General features: G+C 41.0%; 1 pseudogene; it reads left to right on the top strand.

Moving 5' to 3' along the window:
* Positions 1 to 17,075, top strand: part of LOC139002504 (transcription factor IIIA pseudogene) — a 44,068-nt pseudogene extending 26,993 nt beyond the window's left edge.
* The last annotated feature ends 4,772 nt before the right edge of the window (positions 17,076 to 21,847 follow it).

The raw sequence follows: 21,847 nt of genomic DNA, 5'->3' as shown, positions 1-21,847 counted from the left end.
ATTTGTTATGCTCACTTTGCACATGGAAACATTTAGAGAGGCTAAGTTACTTGCTCAAAGTCATACTGCTAAACTGGGGCCAGATCAAGGATTGAAACCCAGTTGTTTGACTACAGAGATATGCTCTTAAAACACAAGTAAATAGATCACTAAGGCTGTTTGGTTCGTTGGTTGGTTATTTCATACTGTTCTGTAGTCTCCTTCTGATCCTATTTCCCAGTGAATGTTTCAAACTACCATCATGTTTCTTCATCTGACCCTATTAATATAACCCTTTCATTTTCATAAAATAACTTTCTTTCATATATTACAGGGAAAATAAAGTTGTTAGCTGAAAACACCTACCTCGCACATATTACTCATGTTTACACCAGCATACCTACCTCAGGAAAGAGACCAAGACTGACGCCCTGAGGTGGATTAATGACTAATCATGACCTCAGGCCCCACACTGTTCTTATGTCCCTCCCTGCTGAATGTTCAGTCTTCCCTTTTTGACTCACTTCTGCTATTCCTAAAATAGATATTCAAATATATCCATCTACTTTTTTTTCTTTAAAATCTAACCCCTTAAGTAATTACCATTATTCATCTTTTCTTTCCCAACAAACATTTTAAAACATTACTGTTTATTTTGTTTCCACTTTCTTACAAATATTCTCTTCTTAGTTAAAATTACCATTAAAATCCAATGTGCTATGCTACCCATCTGGTGGAAGTGATTTTTCTAGAGTGGCCGGTAACCAACTGCAAATCAATTGCTCATCCCACTTCTCAAAACCTCCCCTCCTTGTCCTTTGTGGTGTGCCTTTTCATTTCTATCTCCCCTCCAACTGTTCCTTATCGACAGTGTCTTCTTTCTTTTAGCATTTCTTCTATTTTTACCCTACATATTTTTCTTACTTAATTTCATACTTTTCCATGACTCTACCACTTTTGTGATGCTGACCCCCAAATAAATATCTTCAGATTTTCTCCTTTCTCCTGAGGTCTAACTATATTTTTGACTATCCCTTGTAATTTCAACTTTAATACGCTCCAAACTAAACACAGCAATTTTTTTTCCTCATTCCAAATCTATCCTTCCTCGTCTTGCTTATATGTACCATACTCTTATTCCTCCAGGCAAAATCTCTAGACTGAATTGTTTTATTTTATCCATTCTGACTAGACTATAATATCCCATTCACATCACCTACCTCACTCTTTGTTTTTGAACATTTCCATTTACCTGGAACATTCAAAGGTGGTCTGCTCTATTATATCCCCAGACACTTCACAGCACTCAGTGGCACTGTAGTCACTATTTTTTTCAAACTCCAAGAAGTATTTTTCTAAGTTATATTGTTATATTCATATTTACATGTCTAGCTTTCTCCACTGGCCTATAAATTTCTCAAGGTAAGTGATCTTGTTAAATTCATGTTATCCCCAGCATTGAACACCTAGCAGGTGCTTAATAATATTTTAATGTTTTTCTATTGATGTATGTCATCAGAGATCTCTATGTTCCAAGATCTCCATTACTGTAACTTATTCCTTTACATTTACTTCCCTATTACATTAGAATTCTATATAGATAGTGTTTCAGAAACCTTTGGTGGTTCTCCACTGTCTGCATTGTAAGATCCAATTGCTTAGCATGGCATAGAATAATTACCAGTAGCTCATAGTACTTCATAGTCATATCTTCTTCTCCTTACTAGCCCTAGATTCAGTAAAATGATCCCTGCCTAGCATGTTCTGCCATTTCGGGTCTCTGAGTGTCACCCAAACTGCTTTTATATCATTGATGTCAGATCCCTCTTTCTGAACACTTTTCCTCCTCCACAGCCAAGCTAAATATCGTCTTCACCATGAACTTTTCCTCACGACCCCAGCAGAACACATGGCTTCCTCCAGCATGCCTCCACAGCATGCCACACATATTTTGCTAGAGTAATTACTAGAGGCCTGGTGCATGAATTTGTGCACAGGTGGGGTCTGGCCAGCCTGCCCCAATGGGGGCCGATCTGCCAGTGCTGGGGGGGAGGGGCCTTGGGCGGTTGGCCTCTGGCCCTGTCCCCTGGTTGAACTCCCTGTTGAACTCCTGGTCAAGGGGACAATTTACATATTAGCCTTTCATTATATAGGATGTTGTGGTTTATGTTATATATTTATATTCATGTTTTTTATGTGCTATTTATAGAGTTCTTTCTTCATCACTGGTCAATGAACCTTTGATGCCTTACTCATTTTCTATGCTTGGTATACATATATTTGCTGAAAAATAATATAAATTTAGTCACATTTATCATTAAATTAATTAGTGAGTAGTTATCATTTTAGATATTATAATAAACTGAATAAATATTTGTCTTACAAAATAAAATACACTTTTATTATATTTCCCAAGCTTTATTTTTTTTAAAAAATACATCAGATATTCTGTCAGATCCTTTGCTCTGTGATGGAAAATATACTCTTTCTCTTTCCTTATATAGAAGAGAAAATAAAAACAGAAGAAGAGCAGTTGCAGCACACCTGTGTTGGCAAGCTGTCAAACCCGCTGTCCCTGACATTAATTGGGTCTTCCACTGAATGGGGGAACTGATGGGGAATGCAATGAGAGGAGATGACTGGGGAGGAATAAATGCTGCCTTTCCACAGTGATGAAAGTGGCACCCAAAGAGCTGCCTTTTATACCATACAAACAGATGGCTTCACACAGTGTATGCTACAGACTGCCAGGTTTCTTATGCTTACCTCTAAGCACTTAGGCCAGCTGGAAAAATCAAAAATTAAAATGTAAACAGCAAAGAGCACTTCCTGAGGAGTGAGTCACTAAACTGAAGGCAATTATCATCTAATTTTAAGTATCTGCCTACTGTTTTCTTAAAAGACCTGCTACACAGAAGGAATTTTATAATGGGAGAATTGCCAAACAGAAAAACTTTGCTCCCAATTTCTGCTTTCCACTGGTTAAAAACAATAAAAAAACACACAACAAAAACCAACAAATAAGACAAGTAAAAAGACACATTCATTGACTATATCCACCACCACCCCCATTACAAAAGAAAATGAATGCCCCCAATTTTTTTCTATTATAAATTGTGCAGTCATATTAGAGAAAAGTAATTGAAAACTTGCACCCAAGTGTTTTTTTTTTATGTGAAATAATATAAATCTAAGGTAAGGAATAGAAGTGGTGAAATCATTAAAAAAATAATATCCCCATTTTAGAAAGCAAACAGATTCAAAATGCACTATACATTTTATTATTCTCTCACTTGGAATTTTAGCAAATTCCATTAAAAAAAAAATCAGCCTTGACCGGTTTGGCTCAGTGGATAGAGCGTCAGCCTGTGGACTGGAGGGCCCCAGGTTCGATTCCAGTTAAGGGCATGTACCACGGTTGTGGGCACATCCCCAGTGAGGGGTGTACAAGAGGCAGCTGATCGATGTTTCTCTCTCATCGATGTTTCTAACTCTCTATCCCTCTCCCTTCCTCTCTGTAAAAAATCAATAAAATATATTTTAAAAAATCAAATTATATTCAGGCAAGCAAACACCTAGGAACTACTCAGGTATCCAGGAACTAGTTTGATACCCTTGTTTTACTAATTAGGGAATTAAAACTCAGAAATTTTAAACAAAGTGTAAAAACTGTCCTGGACTGGATTTCTAAGCTATAGATGAGTGTTGGAATAGCTATTATTATTAGGTTGAAGGATAACTTAGACCTTAAATGTGTCTTAAAGAATTTTTATGATGTATCTGCCCTGAATCCTGACCCTGCAATGGTTTTCAACCTTCCTAATGCCGCAACCCTTTAATACAGTTCCTCATGTTGTGGTGACCCCCAACCATAAAATTACTACTTCATAACTGTAATTTTGCTACTGTTATGAATCGTAATGTAAATATCTGATATGCAGGATGTATTTTTATTGTTCGCGACCCACAGGTTGAGAACCGCTGCTCCTGATTCACACATCTGCAGTCAGTGACCTTGAGTATCATCCCAGGATTCCATAGTTGGGATGCCCAGAGCAGGAATGAGCCAGGAGCCTCACTGTGTTTGTATTGTTCATTGCTGTGATTTCAGAATCTTGGACAGTGCAAGGTGCTTGGCAGGCACTAATCAAATATAGTTGATATTTTTTACAAGGACCACCCTTAAACTACTCCAATAAGCTAATTATAAAAAAAGAAATGTTCTCTACCATACAAATTATGTTACATTATTATTATTATTATTATTATTATTATTTTAAAATATATTTTATTGATTTTTCACAGAGAGGAAGGGAGAGGGATAGAGAGTTAGAAACATTGATCAGCTGCCTCCTGCACACACCTCACTGGGGATGTGCCCGCAACCAAGGTACATGCCCTTGGCCAGAAGCGAACCTGGGACCTTTCAGTCCGCAGGCCGACGCTCTATCCACTGAGCCAAACCGGTTAAGGCTACATTATTATTTTAATAGTCATATTTAGGCAAGACTTTACCAAAAGTGGTTATGACAGATCTTAAAAATAAAAAAGAACATTTCCCTCTATTATTCCCTGTCAGAAATTAGGGTATTATATTTCTTCAGAGCAATTGTCATAATTTGAAAATAATCGAATATATTTTGCTTTTTCTTACCTCCTCTACTAGACTGATGACATTATTCACTTCCTTTATTCAACTCATTCAACAGACATATATTGAACAGTAATTATGTACCAAGCACCATTCTAGATGCCAGGGCAGCAATGAGCAAAATAAAAAACAACTCTGACCTCACTGTTTAGTAGGAGAGGCAATAAGTAATATGCATTTCATTTGCATAGTATCTGTAGAATCTATCATAGTGCCTGACATCCAATAAGTCTCTCCTGAATGAATAGGTAAATAAATAGTACTTACTAGATACTATATGCACACTGAAAATACAGCCTTTATTCTTTCAGAGTCTACTATCTATTCAGGACTAGATTTTTAAGTAGCTAAAATGGCTATTTGCTTAAAGGTAGAAGAATAACAATCTACTATAATCACTTTTATGCTTACAATTATAATTGAAAAACAGTTTCTGCAGAAATTGCTCATTAAAGCAAAGTTTAATAATTTGATTAAGAGCAATCTACAAATAACTGGGGCAACTTATAAATTATTTTTAAAAATATTTAGACAAAAGTTTTTAGTGAGGAGTTTGAAATTAATGACCTCTAAGTTTCTATGATATTCCTTACACTGAGTCAAAGAGAAAATGAAACATGAAGATACTTCCATAAACTGAAAGATAACTTCAATGATATAAATAAAATCAAGACATCATATCTAAGCAGATTTATAATCTAACCACTATCATTTTAAGCAATCTTGGGAAGAAACTATGAATCATATATATATTTTGGCCACAATTGTCCACTAAGAAAAGGTTTTTTTTTTTACCATTAGATTCACTAAAAAAATCCAATGTGAAGTTATGCTTATTAGTGACATTTGTTGCCTAGGATAATGAAGATATATATTATGCTTTGTTTAATAACTCATCACCTGCATGAATGAGGATAGTAAGCCATTGCCTGAATAAATGGAAATGGTCCAAAAGGAAAAATATTTGTTTCTGAATTATCAATCATGATGTGAGGTCTAACATAAGAATTCTCAATATTCCTTAATATTCTGTAAAAATAAATCTCAGACTGTACTTCAGACTCATACCAAACCCCCGTCTCACTTTCCCCACCTGTAAATTTAGGATGACAATACATAGATGCCAGATTATTATAACAAAAGTGAGTTGCATAGTACTAAATAGATAATACAAAAATTTGCTGTTTTATGTTTTAAAAATCCTCCCAAGCCTTAAAGTGTTATTACAAGTTCTAAGCAGTGCAGAAGGCCCACATGTCTGCACTCCTTGTTGCTCAGTGCCCATGAAAATGCCCTTTCAGCATTCCAGCACATAGGACATGTTTCTTGATAGTAATGGTCTAATGCTGGGGGCATGGCCAGTCAATGCTCCATTAGGCAAAACTCCAGGTATGCAGCACAAGGGAGTGGGAGGCTCATCTCACCCCATTGGGAGGTGACAGACTCATGGAACCGAAGAGCTGTTTGGGAGGCTCTCCAGAAAGAAACAGGTCAGCCGCTTCACAAGTGAGCCAGCAACAAGGGTTACTGCTGTTTCATGTGGTTAAGTTTAATTGAAAAGAAAATTGAAAAGAACTGAAGATCCTATATACAGGATGGACAGTGATGTCTGGGTGGGTGCTGGGATGGGGTCAGGCAGGGCTGTGAGGCACAAGTGGAGGAGGGAAGGGGAGAGGTTTTATCAGTCTCAGGTAGCTTCTGTAAAGCTGGGAAAAGTCATCCACTGCGTTAGAAACACTGACATGTTTAACTTGCCAAGCTGTCTATTTGAGGGGGTTAGAGTAATGAATTTGTGACAATCCAAAGTTGGTGTAGATGGGAATCACATAATGAGGAGAAGGCTATTAAAATGCAGATCTGGATTCACCAGTTATGGGTAAGGCCCGAAACTCTCCATTTCTTTATTGTTTTTACTTCAAATAATTTTTATTTTTCTACAGTTGACATACAATATTATCTTAGTTTTAGATATAAAACCCAGTGATTAGACATTATATCACTTAGTAAATGATCGCCCTGATAAATCTAATACCCATCTGACCCCCATACATAGTTATTATGATATTATTAACTACTAGAGGCCCAGTGTATGAATTAGTTCACTGGTGGGGACCCTCAGCCTGGCCTGCACCCTCTCGCAATCTGGGACCCCTCGGGGGATGTCGGACTGTCAGTTTTGCCCAATCCCTGAAGGCCAGGCCTGCGGGGATTGGGCCAAAACCAGCAGTCCAACATCCCCTGAGGGATGTAGCAGTGTGCGAAGCAATAGGCAGCCGGGGAGGAGCCTGAGCCGGGGTTGATGCTCTATCCACTGAGCCAAACCAGCGAGAGCAACCTTTGCCATGCCACTCAGCCACAATCACCTCTGGTTTTTACAGCCAGAAGTTGTGGGGGCTTCTCTTCCAGCACTGGAACCCTGTGATGGGGCATGCCCCTCCTACCAGTTTTGATGTGGCTTCTTCTTTATATTCCTAGTTATAGGACTTCTGTTTAACTAGACATCATGGTTGTGAATGATGGTTGTTGCATTGTTTAGTTGTACTTTTGATGTGATTGTGTGAGGATTTGAGTACTGCATTATCTTTATTGCCATCTTGGCTGGAACCTCCTGCATTTCTAACCATCTCCCAGTTGATGTCCGCACAGACCCTATCACAGCAACAGATGCAAGCGTAGATAGGCTTTAATTGGCTTGTTTTACAATTTGCTTGGAATATGACCATGGAAAGCCACTTAAAAACTGTGACACAATTCCTCAGCTATGAAACAAAAAAGAAGTAAATATAGGCACATTTTTATTAGAATGTAAAAGCAAAACAAAAGTTGTATGTCCTTGAAAATGTTAGGTAACCTCTCTATACTTCCTTTTCTTTCTTTCTTTTTTTTATTTTTAAAAAAAATATATATTTATTGATTTCAGAGAGGAAGGGAGAGGGAAAGATAGATAGAAATATCAATGATGAGAGAGAATCATTTATTGGCTGCCTCCTCATGCCCCTTACTGAGGATTGAACCCACAAACTGAGCATGTGCCCTTGACTGAAATCAAACCCAGGACCTTTCAGTCCACAGGCCAACACTGTATCCACTGAGCCAAACTGGTGAGGGCCACCCCTTTTCTTCATTTGCAAAATAGCCACCTCCTCTGTGAATAAGGGTCAATGAGATGGGTATGTAAAGCATCTGGAAACATCCCTGACACATAGTAGGTGCCAAAGAGCAATGGAGCTCTTTACTTATTTGTGAGTTGCGATTTGATGCTGATCTTGTGACTCAGAATATGAAAATATGTGTTACAGTTATGACTTGCTGAGACATTCCTCTCAAGCCACTGAGTTCAAAGCAAAGTGACTGCATTTACCCTCTTCCCTTCTTTTCTTTCCTGAAGTGTTTACAGTGCCTTGGGAGAATGCCTTTCATTTTACCTGGAGGGAAAGGCTTTTTAAAATCAGAAGTGAAAAATATTGCTATGTTGTACAAGAATTGCTGTGTCACTTATGTTGCTCCATTTCAGTGTCCTATATTTTGTGCTCATTTTTCCAGGTGATAATATGCACGGGAAAAAATATACTAGCAAAGGACCTACCTTTGGCTGCCCTAACTACTCTGAAATAAAATTGAAATCTCCTTAGGAGAAAATATGCCCTCCTAAGGAGAAGGTAGCTGAGATTTGAAAATACATTTATGGTCCCCATTAAAAATTGATGAGCAATTATTTTATCTCAAAACTTCATTAATGATACACCATATGAATGTTTGTTATCTTCCTACCAGTTACTGTCAGAACAAAGTGACATAAGAGAACCACTAAAATTTCAGATCTTATGCCCGCTTCAGAGTCCAAGGCAGTGTTATCACAATATCAATGTTTATTTTCTTGGTCACTTTATCTCAAAAGAAACATTTTTTTTTTTTGTATTGCTTGTGGAACATTTTTTTTTTTATTTACCATAAAAGCTCCTGGATTAGGAAATCAAAAGCAAGAACAACAAAAATAGGACAAATTTCCCAAGTTCATGCTGTGAGGAGGGTCTGAGTAGATATTTGTCCCTCTGTGTGAGTTGTTGGTAAAGAATCAGGTAAAGACTGCCGAAACCGGTTTGGCTCAGTGGATAGAGCGTCGGCCTGCGGACTGAAAGGTCCCAGGTTCGATTCCGGTCAAGGGCATGTACCTGGGTTGCGGTCACATCCTCAGTGGGAGATGTGCAGGAGGCAGCTGGTCGATGTTTCTCTCTCATCGATGTTTCTAACTCTCTATCTCTCTCCCTTCCTCTCTGTAAAAAATCAATAAAATATATTAAAAAAAAAAAAAAAAAAAAAAGAATCAGGTAAAGAGAGCCTGGTTTCTAAGAAGGGCCTCACTAAGAGCTCCTTTAGGTTGTAAAATTCTCAGAGACAAGAGTGTTATATGCCCCCGTCCCCATGTCCATTGTGGCGTGGGCCCTAAACACCATGGGAAGTGTGATCATTAGCTGGGGTCTATTGGAATAAGTTCCTGAAGGCTTCTGGAAAAGGGTTATCCTAGAGGTAGAGAAAGTTAGTAAGACCAATGTATTTGAAACTAGTGGTCACGTTAAGAAAAGGGGAAAATTCTAAGTATAGCACAGGTATTTTTCTCATATTTCTCCTCACCAGAACCCACTGAACTTCATATGGAGTAGGAATTTAAATGGATTTTGTCAGTTATTTTTTAAAAATAATTTTTTCCTTAAGATCAGACACAAGACAGGGAAGTTCGCTTTCACTATTATTATTCAACATAGTGCTTAAAGTCCTAGCCACAATATCAGACAAGAACAAGAAGTAAAAGGCATCCATATTGAAAAGGAGGAAGTAATACTGTCATTATTTGCAGATGACACCAAATTGTATATAACAAAGCCCAGAAAAAATTACTATAACTGATAAATAAATTCAGTAAAGTAGTAGGATACACAATAAATATCCAGAAATCAGTTGCACTCTTATACACCAATAATGAACTGTCAGAAAGTGAAACTAAGAAAACAACACCATTTACAATTGCATCAAATAAATAAAATATGTATAAATAAATTTAACCAGGGATGTAAAAGACCTGAACTTAGAAAATTACAAGACACTGAAAAAAGAAACTGAAGAAGATACAAATAAGTGGGAGCATATATTGTGCTCATGGATAGGAAGCATTAATATCATAAAAATGTCCATATTACTCAAAGCAATCTACAGAATCAACACAATTCCTATGAATAGTGTATTTCACAGAACTAGAACAACTATCCCAGCTATTCATATGAAACCACAATAGTCCCTGAATAGCCACAGTGATCTTGAGAAAGAAAAACAAAATTGGAGTAATCACATTACATGATATCAAACTATACTATAAGGCCATAGTAATCAAAACAGCCAAATGTTTATGTTACTGTCATAAAAACAGACATATAGATCAATGGACCAGAATACAGAGCCCAGAAATAAACCCACACATTTATAGTCAATTAATGGTCAATGAAGGAGTCAATAACATACAATGGGGTAAAGTTGGTTATTCAATAAATGGTGTTGAGATAATAGGACAGATACATGAAGAAAAATGAAACTAGACCACCTTCTTACACCATACACAAGAATAACCTCAAAATGAAATAAAGACTTAAATGTCAGATGCAAAACCATAAAAATTATAGAAGAAAATATAGGCAGTAAAATCTTGTAATTTTCTTGTAGTGATATTTTTTCTGATATATCATCTCAGGGATACAAAAATAAATAAATAAACAAATTAGACCACATCAAACTAAAACGTTTTTGCACAGCAAAGGAAATCATCAACAAAATGAAAAAGAAAACCCACTGAATGGGAGAACATATTCACCAATGATATATCTGACAAAGGATTAATATCTAAAGTTTATAAAGAACTTATAAAACTCAGCACCAAAAAAATCAAACAATACAATTAAAAAATGTGCAAAAGACCTAAATGGACACTTCTCCAAAGAGGACATACAGATGGTCAATAGACATATTAAAAGATGTTCAAAGTCACTAATCATCAGAGAAATGCAAATTAAAACCATAATGAGATATTACCTCATATCTGTCAGAATGGCTATCCTATATAATAAAAGCCTAATATGCTAAGTTTCTGGTTGTCCGTTCAACCAATCAAAGTGTAATATGCTAATGATATTCTAAGGCCGCTCAACCACATGCTATGACGTGCACTGACCATCAAGGAGCAGACGCTCTGACCGGTAGGTTAGCTTGCTGCTGGGGACTGGCTGATCAGGACTGAGCAAGAGGGGCTGGACATGTCCTGGAGCCCTCCTGTGGTCCCTCCCCAGCTGGCTAACCTCCCATGCCCCTCCCCAGCCCCAATCATGCACCAGTGGGTTCTCTCAGCCTGGCCTGCACCCTCTCGCAATCCGAGACCCCTTGGGGGATGTCAGAGAGCTGGTTTCCACCCAATCCTACAAGCCAGGCCAAGGGACCCCACTGGTGCATGAATTCATGCACCGGGCCTCTAGTCATTAGCAAATCAACAAACAAGTGCTGATGAGGATGTGGAGAAAAGGGAATCCTCCCACACTGTTGGTAGGAATGCAGACTGGTGCAGCCACTGTGGAAAGCAGTATGCAGTTACATTAAACAATTAAAAACAGCCTGGCCAGTATAACTTAGTGGTTGAGTGTCCACCTATAAACAAGGAAGGCGTGGTTAGATTCTGGGTCAGGACACATGCCCAGGTTGTGGGCTTGATCCCCAATGTGGAATGGGCAGGAGGCAGCCAATCAATTATTGTCTCTCATCATTGATGTTTCTATCTCTCCCTCTCCCTTCCTCTCTGAAAGCAATAAAAATAAATTTAAAAAGAAAAGAAAAAAAATTAAAATCAAAACTGCCTTATGACCTAGAGATTTCACTTTTTGGAATATATCCAAAGAAACTCAAAACACTAATTTGAAAGAATATATGCACCACTATGTTCACTGCAGTTATTTACAATAGCCAAGATTTGGAAGCAGCACAAGTGTCCATCAACAGATGAGTGGTTAAAAAAATCAGTGGTGCTCTAATCGGTTTGACTCAGTGGATAGAGTCGGTCTGCAGACTGAAGGGTCCCAGGTTTGATTCCAGTCAAGAGCATGTACCTTGGTTGCAGACACATTCCCAGTAGCGGGTGTGCAAGAGGGAGCTGATCGATGTTTCTCTCTCATCGATGTTTCTAACTCTCTATCCCTCTTCCTTCCTCTCTGTAAAATATCAATAAAATATATTTTTAAAAAATCAGTGGTACATTTATGCCATGGAATACTACTTGGCCATAAAATGAAGGAAATCTTATCCTTTGGGACAGCATGGATGAACCTGGAGAGAACTATGCTAAGTGAAACAAGCCAGACAAAGAAAGACAAGTACCATATGATTTCACTCATATGTGAAATCTAATGAACAAAATTAACTAACAAACAAAATAGAAACTATCTCATAGATATAGAGAGCAGGCTGACTGTTGTCAGAGGGGAGCAGGTTTGGGGGCTGGGTAAAAAGGGGATTAAGGAAAGAAAAACCTCATAGAAACAGAGAACAGTATGGTGGTTACCAGAGGAAAAGGTGATGGGGCTGGTAGAAGATGGTACGGGGGCGGGGGGGGGGGGGGGGGAGAAGGAGGGAGGGTAAATGGTGATGGAAGAAGTTTTGACTTGGGGTAAACACATATACAGATGAAATATTATAGAATCGTACACCTGAAACCTATATAATTTTACTAACCAATGTCACCCCAATAAATTTAAATAAAAAGTTTTTTAAATGTGCATTAATTCTCAAGACTTATTATTTAACATTAGTATATTAGTTTACCCTCTCAAAATGTAAAATATGTGATACATTAGGCAATAGGAGTCATATCTATGTTCCTTTAATGTAGAATATGAAAACTATAACTAAAACTGGAACTTATGTAAACACATCAATTAGCAGAGCATCTCTCATGACAAATTTCCATTTACCCACTACTGCCAGAAATAATAATCACAACTTTGAAATCAGGAACTTAAAACTCATCTGCAGAGTTCTCTGTTTCTTTGCAAACAGCCTATTCTTCAAAATACTACTATTTCATCATTAAGGAAATAATTTGGTAGTATTATTCCCATTAGTCAGTTTGGAAAAGTTGTCATGGGGAATTATAAAGAAACACTTGTTACAAAGTGGGGGAGCATAAGCTTATCAATATAACACCCTGCTCTTCATGGAGCTGACACATGCTTTTTCTACGACAAGGGTGAAAACATCAGATTTTACCTTGAACATGCAGTTAGCTACTGAGAAGTCAGCTCTTTCCCAGCACTATTAATATTGATTTTTTTTAATATCTGTGAAAAAATAATAAGTTGCTGACTGGCAAATGCTTTCTAGGCCAAAAAGTTGCATATTTACAAAGAAAAATGTAGCTAAGTTTTACATTATATCATAGATAAGTCCTAAAATCTTACTACATAAAGCAGTTTTTGTTATAATATAATAATTTTTTTCTGGGAAATATCTTTATTCCTTGATAAGAAAGAGTCACAAGGAGGTTTTTCTCCAGCTTGGTTGCTCTCCTCCCATCCCTAACTTTCTGCCTTTGAAGACAATTACTGATTTTTGGAGCTTGTAACCACTTTGAGGCCATAAGGCTACAGGCATAAGGATGGAAAGTCAACATGCAAAGTATATTAGTCAATTTTTCTTTCTAACAAACCTTGAAATCTCAGTGCATTACAACAATAAAATTTATTTTCTTGCTCAAAAATGTGAAAGTCATCTCCTGCTCTGCTGGACTTGGCTCCAAGCTGTGAGTTTCGTTCAAGTCTATTCTGTGTATTTCCTCATTCTTCTGTGTCAGTGGCTTCCTAAGATAGTTCTTCTTATGATGGGTCATAGTAGTGCATGAGAGTACGATATCTCTTAAGATCTTGGCTTAGAACTAGCACACACAGTTCCTTCCACATACATTCAATTGGCTAATGCATGTTGCAAGTCCAAGTCCAACATCAACCCATTCTAGCACACTGCAATGTTATACTGCAGAGGAGAGTGAATGACAGAACAATAATCCAGTCTACACACAAGGATAAAAGAGCTGAAGGTCCTTGATGACGATGTGAAATAGCTGAACTAAGACTGGCACTAGTTTTATCCAGACTTTAGTTATATGATAAAAATAAGGCCCTATTTATTTAAGGCACAATTGCTACTTCCTTGTCTTATGTAAATGCAACTATTGCTGCTCCCTTGTCTTTTGGAAATGTAACTGCACCTGGCTTCCTTGTGTTATGGAAATGTAACTTCTCCCAGTCTGTAGCCCTGTTTTTTTTCCATGGACCCCAATTCTAAAAATTCCTTAAGCCTGCCTATATTCCCCTAAAATTCATGTTTCAGTCCCCAATATTCTATTTATTCTATTTATGTCCCTACAAAAAGGTTGCAGGTTCCAGTACTGGTCAGGGCACATACCTAGGTTGCAGGTTCACTCCCTGGTCGGGGCACATATTGATGTTTCTGTCTCACATAAATGTTTCTCTCTCTCTCTCTCTCTCTCTCTCTCTCTCTCTGTCTCTCTCTCTTTTCTCTCTCTCTCACACACATCGATATTTCCCTCTCTCAAATCAATAGAAATATAGTCTCAGATGAGGATAAAGAAAGATTTATGGTAAAATTTATAATTGATAAAACCTTGGCTTAATCAGTGCTTTTTGCTATCTTCAGGATCCTTGATAATTCATTATAGAGTTCCTGTATGTGCATATGTATATATATATATATATATATATATATATATATATATATTCAGTGTTGCAGAAAATATAAGGATGACCACTATTTCTACTGAGGAGGCTAAAAGGCTAATTCCAATGAAACCCTGATATTTACTATGATGTGTCCATTTGTGGAACTAAAGACAGACACAAAGATAATAAAAAGAAGATAGACATAAAAAAGATAAACAAGAAGTATTTATCCTATGTGGAACTCATTGAGCTTCCATAATATGAAAAATATTGTATAAAATACATTTGAGACATTTTCTACTATTATTCCTTGAAATAGTTTTTTGGTTCCTCTTTGTCTCTCCTTTTTCTGGTGCTCTTATTATGTACTAGAGGCCTGTTGCACGAAAAGATTCATGCAATAGGCCTTCCCTTCCCCTGGCTGCCTGCACCGGTTTTCCTTTGGCACCAGGGACCCAGGCCTTCACTCAGGCCGTAGCCGCCTTCAAAGTCTTTGCTGCTCCAGCTGAAGCCGCTTTGATTGCAGCTCCGGCGGGAGGCTCCTTCAAAGCCTTCGCTGCTCCGGCTGGAGCCGCCTTCAGTCTTCGCTCTGCCGCTTCACGCCTACATATGCAAATTAACAGCCATCTTTGTTGGCAGCTAATTTGCATATCTCACTGATTAGCCAATGGGAAATGTAGCAAAGGTATGGTCAATTACCCTGTTTGTCTATTATTAGATAGGATGTGATGGTACACCTGATAGGGTCTCACATTTCCCTGAGAGTCTGTTCATTTCTTTTCATTGTTTGTTTCTTGATGTTTTTTAGGTTGGTTAATTTCTATTCATCTATCCCCAAGTTTGCAAATTCTTTTAAATTCTTTTATCTGATGAAATATTGCTATTACACATCCTTTTACTTTTAAAATATACTTTCCTTTAGTTGTGACTGTGTTTATAATTCCTATTTTGGAGACTTTTTTAAATATCAAAACTGAGCCCATTTTGTGTTGTTTGGTCATGTTAATGTTAGAAACATTTAAACCTGTAAATAATTTTTGTGAGTTTATTTGAGCCAAACTGTCAACAATTGCCATGAAACAGAATGTCATCACATTGAGACAATGCTCTGGAGAATGGCAGTTTTTCACCTAGTTTTACAAATTATCATCAAATGAGGAGACATGTGTGGCTTACATGAAATCCAGTGGTGATAGTTTAGGGAGGTGGGAGAAAGCAAAGTGGGAAACCTCTGGGATTAGATAAAAAGCATTAGATAAGAAGCATTAGATAGACACATGCTTCTTTTACAGGATAGTTAACAGTCAACAATTAACACAATAAGAATAAGGAGGGAATTTGTGGTTTCACCCTGGTGCATTGGCTTACCCTGCGGAGTCTGGAAAAAAAGGGAAGTTACAAGTTACCCTGACATTCCAAAGGTATGTTATTTTAGATTCAAAAAGACAATAGGCTCAGTAAAAATCAAAGTTGATCTTTTTCAGGGAAGATACCAGCCTAGGGCATGACTACCCACTATAAACTGCTTTTTAATTACAAAAGTCTTTATTTCAGAGCATCCTTTGTAGTTACTTTACATCTCAGAGTTTGCAATTAAAAGTCTAGATCTACAGGTTAGCCAGGAAAAGAAACTAAGTTGTGGGGTGCCTTGGAGCCCCTGGCGTTAGTCCCCGAGCTGGTATCATCCATGACCATCATTGAGGCTTTGGTCAGGGCCAGTGAGAGCCCTGCCCTGCTGCTCCCCAGGCTTCCTAGAAGGTCCATCTGCTCCTTCCAGAATTCCTATTTGAATAAGGCCTGGAAGTTAGATGTGCACCTGTGCAAGCACACGGGGGAGGGACCCTTTGTTTGTGACCATGAAGGGTGTGGCAAAGCCTTTGTCAGGGACCTGAGCCGCCATGCCCTGCTTCACAATGGAGAAAAACCTTTTGTTTGTATAGGTAGCTAGTGGCTGTGACCAAAAATTCAAGACAAAATCAAACTTGAAGAAACATTTTGAACACAAATATGAAAATCAACAAAAACAATATGTATGCAGTTTTGAAGGTTGTAAGAAGACTATCAGCAGCTGAAAACACATCAATGCCAGCATAGCAATGAAACACTTGAAGTGCACCCAGCAGGCTGAAGCGACATGGGAAGGTCCATGAGGGCTACAAATGTCAAAAAGAATACTCCTCTGTGGCAAAATAATGAACAGAGCTTCTGAAATATGTGCTAGAAACCCATAAAGAGAAAATGATATGTGAAATATGCCAGAAAACATTTAAATGCAAAGATTATCTGAAGCAACATATGAAAATGCATAACCCAGAAAGGGATGCGTGTCGATGTCCAAGAGAAGGCTGTGGTAGAACCTACACAACTGAGTTCAGCCTTCAGAGCCATATTCTCTCTTTTCATGAGGAATGGCATCCGTTTCTATGTAAACACACTGGTTGTGGCAATACTTTTGCAATCAGTCTCACTAGGCATGCCGTTATTCATGACCCTGAAAAAAAGAAAATGAAGCTCAAAGTAAAACAAGCTTGTGGAAAATGGAATTTGTCCTCCGGTCTCAGTGGATATATTCCTCCTAAAGGGAATCAAGAACACGGTTATCATTGCCTAAAACTGGAGAGTTGCTGAATTGCACTGAAGACAAGGTGCTCTCCAAAGTTGCAGTACTTACCCTCAGCTAAACATCCAATTGCTTTCCACAGATCAGTCAACTCAGGTATCGACAGACCTTATTGGAGGTTCCACACCACTGCAATAAAACACGTGGTGCAATAAAGCAAATTGCAATGCTTTTTCTGGCGGAGTGCCTTGCCTTCAATTTGAAAAAAAAAATACAACATCTGTAAAACATAGTAAAGTGAAGCACAATAAAACAAGGCATGTGTGTAAAAAAAAAAAAGAAACTAAGTTGTGTCTACACAAATAGTGGGAGTAATCACATTGAAAATGTGAATACTAAACTCAAGATTCCCCACTTCCATAAATATTTGGGAAAATTTGAAAAAAAAATAAATAGGTGTTTGTTTATTACAAAATTATTCATATTATTTTAGCCACTTTTCCTAATATAAAGCAATATGGAATTTTGTACATAATAAAATAAATAAATAATGCCACTACTTAGCCTAATCATGACAATAAACTTTAAATAATGTATTTTTATGTATTTTTATGGTCAATAACATAAACCTATGAAATTTTAAGATTCAATATTTTCCTGTAATTAATTTTCTATGTCTGAAATTTAAAAAGCACATTTAATGTTTTATGATTTTGACCAGAAAGGAGATATTTAATTGTAATATTTGTGAAACTTACTAATGCTTAATCAAAAATCTTGCCATATATATATATTCTATATAATAAAAGCTCAGTGACCGAACTGGCGGAATGACCAAAACAACCAGAATGACCAGAACGACCACAGTCCCTCGCCCCTGCCTGCCCTGCCCCCCAGCAGGGACCTCAACCCTGATCAGGGGCGTCCACTGTGATCAGGGGCCACATCAGGGCAGGCCGGCTGGCCCTGACCTGTGCGCTGGCCCTCCATAGAAATATAAACCCTACCCCGCCACCACTCCAACCCAACCCCCAAAGGCTCCTGACACCACAAAATTACATCACTGATTCAGGCTAGCAGTTCAAAGTGTAAAGCCTCATTCACACATGAGGACTTTGCACCTTTCTCCTTCCCCTTGGACTCCACGTCCCAGAGGAGGCATGCACGCACGGTGTGAACCTGCAAACGAAAGCTCAGGAAAGTCACCCTTTTGGGGTCCTGTGGCACATCCAGGCAGAGACAAACTGATCACCAACAGCCAAGCACCAGACTCTGTCCTTTCCTCATCCACGGCCTCAACTTCAGACAGGCACTCCCCTTGGCAGGATACAAGGAGAGCCCCATCTCAAATCTTCACAGAGAGGGGAATGCTCAGGAGGCCAAGATAATAGAAACGTAAGGTGGGGCCCATGCCGCCAGGGCCCGCTCAGCACAAGGCCAAGGGGAGCTCGTACCAAGTTCTGGCCCAATTCCTAATCTAGTCACAACCGGCCATCCCAGGGCATCCAGGGCTGCAGCGTACACTGGAGTGTGTAATCGCAGGGACACTCTGGAGGCGGAGGGCTCACCCAAACCCCTGGGCCCTGGGGGACTCTCCACCTGAGTACCCTTCCCCTCCCCAGGCGCTCAGCCCCAGCTGTTCCAGTAAAGCCTCTTTGCTTGGGCAGGATCGCAGGGGGCAAGCCGGGGAAGTGGTGGCCGGCCTGCAGCCTCTGCCAAAGCTGTTTGTACAGTGTAATTAGCTATAATTATCCCAGGCTTTCAGTTCACCGAATCCCAGCCTAGGAGCTGCACCCAGAGTGAACATGCCCACAGAGCTGGGGCTCCACTGAATGAGCCCTCTCGCTGGTCAGGAAGCTCTATCCCCAACCACTGCACCCTGTGTCATGTACTGTTTTTGCCCAACTATACAGCCACCATGTGCTGGCTTGGGGATATCTTTCTGTGTCCTTGGTTGTGTGTCTACACTGGCCACTGGGAAGATTCACCAATTACTAGGCACCAATGAGGAGTGGAGGGGTTGCGGGGTGGGAGGAGGGGGAAGATGAACTGGTTCTCAGCTGTGAAGGATGGAAGAGCTAGCTCCCGGCTCTCCCGTCTACGCAAATTCTACATAAACGTGAGCCCAGAGCAGTGGCCAAAGCCAAAAATCCCTGGGATTTCGGATGTAACCACCAACCCGAGGTGTCTTAGACCTTGCTCTGCTTCCTTGGCCCCCCCAAGCCATTTCGAACCTCAGCCACCAGCATTCCTCCCCTGCAGGTGGCATAGCCAGGGCTCAGAGAGGTTAGGAAACTCACCCTAGGCAGCACAGCAGGCCAGGGCCGCCACTCTCCAGAGCCTCAGCACGGGATTCGGGATTTGGACTTTGCTCAAAAACAGAAAGTGTGCGGGGACCTGGGAGGGAACACCTCCAGGTCCTCCTCTCTCTGTCTGGTCTCAGATCCCTAGCCCTCAGAGACGCTGGTCCTGTGTACTCAGTCCATTGCCCACCATATCCTTCCAGCCCTTTCCCTGAGGACAGTTCAGCCATGTCTATGCTGAACAGAACCAGAGCACAGAGGAGAGCAAGCTCAGCCCCAGGGGCCTTAGTTGGAGGTGGAGGGATCCGCCATCCCAAAGCAGGATTTCTCAGCACATTTGCTCTGCCCTTAGGGCTGAGTCCCTCCCTTAGCATTCCTGGGTTCTCTGTGTCTGTCTGTCTCACCCTGTGCATCTCTCTCCCTGTTCCTTGCTGTCTGATCCTGCTTACTCATTCCCCATGTCTCACTGGGCCTTTTGTCTCTGTCTCTCATCAGATCTCTGTCCTTGGAGAACACCCCTGCTGCACCCGCAAAGGAACATGCACCAGCAGAACCTGCCTTTTCAATAAAAAACGACAAGTGAAAACAGAGTGAATTAAAAAGATAACTTAAAAACAATCTTTGTGTCTGCAAATGCATTCCAAATGGCAGCACTTTGGCGGGGGTGGCAGGGGCTGGGCATGTTGGCCACATGTTCTGGAGCCTCAGACACAAAGTGTGGGGGACTCAGCTCCTCCCTATAGACCCCTCCCACTAGCCACCTGGGATGGCAGGGTCTGGGGAAGGGACTTAGTCTATACTCACTCTCGCGGACCCCCACCTGATTCCAAAGACCCTTTCCCCTGTTGTGGCATCTGTTGGTCCCTCTTACTCCCCCAGTACCTCCAAACATTCTTATGCTGACCCCAATTCTCCTTCTGCACCAGCCCTCCTTCCCCCCCCCCAACACACTGATTGCACCCACTCCTTCCCTCACCCCCAGTCTTCTACCCCATACTTCTTCCTGCCCTGCCCTGCCTCACCTCTATTCTGACCTCTTGCCCCAGACCACCCAGCAGCCCTGGCTCCAGGAGAAATGGTTAGAACAAAGCTTTCCTTGGCCGGAAGAGACTCTCCAGGGAGCTGCATGAAGAAAGGCACTCCCAGTCCTGTAACTACAACTTCTCTGTCCTGCCAGATGCCAATCAGAAATTGTGTCTCTGGAAACAGAGGGTAGTAGAGGTAGGCTGCTGTCCTTTGAAGCCCCTCATCAGGAGGAAACTCTCCCCCCGCCCCCCAAAAAATTCACCCTGCTGCCTCCCTTATCACTTTCAGCAACCCTCCTTTGCCCCTTTCCCTGGAAGTGGAAAGATTGGAGCACATCTATATCTACACTAATAAAAGAGAAACATGGTAATTAGCGTACGACCACTACCCTTTTCATTGGCTAATCAGTGAGTATATGCAAATTAACTGTCAGCCAAGATGGCGGCCGGCAGCCAGGCACTGAAGTGAACATGAGACTTGCTTGCTGCGGACTCCAACATTCCCCGCCTCACTTGCCGGCCTCTCAGCTGCAAGTCTAAGCAACTATGTACTATGTTGCAAATAAGAAGGTAAACAAAACCCAAGAAACCAGCAAGACTGAAACCCAGCCGGACTGAAACATTGTATCGATGTTTTCAGCAGCGAGGCCTCAGAGCTAAAGCTGGCCCAGAATAAAAAAAAAGAAGAAGAAAACAAGGAGTGGTTGGGAGCTTCAGTCACTCGCCACCCGGAAAACAGCCCTCAGCCCCTCACCCAGACTCGCCACGCACCCCAGTGGGACCCCCACCCTGATCCAGGACACCCTTCAGGGCAAACCAGCCAGCCCCCACCCATGCACCAGGCCTCTATTCTATATAGTAAAAGGGTAATATGCCTCCCGGCATCAGGATCAGCGGAGCAGCGAGGCTCCTGGCACCGGGATCAGCGTGACAGGGGACAGCACCCAAACCCCCTGATCGCCCTGCAGCTCTGTGTGTGACAGGGGGCGGGACCACAACCTCCCTATCCGCCCTGCTCTGTTCCTGACAGGGGAAGGCGCCCCAATCCCCTGATCAGCCCTGCTCTGTGCCTGATAGGGGGGAGCTCCCCAATCCCCTGATTGCCCTGGGGCTCTGTGTTTGACAGGGTGCGGCGCCCCAACCCACCCCACCCCACGGGACCTGCTCTGTGTGTGACAGGGTAGAGCCATAACCTCTCCATCGGCCCTGCCCCGAGTGTGACAGCGGTGACGCCCCATCCCCCTGATCGGCCCTGTTCTGTGGGTGATAGAGGATGGCGCCCCAAACCCCCTCCACGGGCCTTGTTCTGTGTGTGACAGGGTAGAGCCATCACCTCCCCATTGGCCCTGCCCTGAGTGTGACAACGTGCAGCGCCCCAACCCCCTCATCCGCCCTGCTCTGTGTGTGACAGGGGGCGGTGCCCCAACTCCCCTATCGGCCCTACTCTGTGAGTGACAGGGTGCAGCTCCTCAACCCCCTGATTGGCCCTGCTCTGTGAGTGACAGGGGGCGGTGCCCCAACCCCCCAATCGGCCATACCCTGAGTGTGACTGAGGGTGGCATCGC

Source organism: Myotis yumanensis, unplaced genomic scaffold (assembly GCF_028538775.1).
Source record: "Myotis yumanensis isolate MYYU_CA2020_CCGP unplaced genomic scaffold, mMyoYum1.0.hap1 SCAF_2, whole genome shotgun sequence".
NCBI classification, from domain to species: Eukaryota; Metazoa; Chordata; class Mammalia; order Chiroptera; family Vespertilionidae; genus Myotis; species Myotis yumanensis.
The sequence above is the reverse complement of the archived record's forward strand: the minus strand, read 5'-3'. Positions and strand labels throughout refer to the sequence as shown.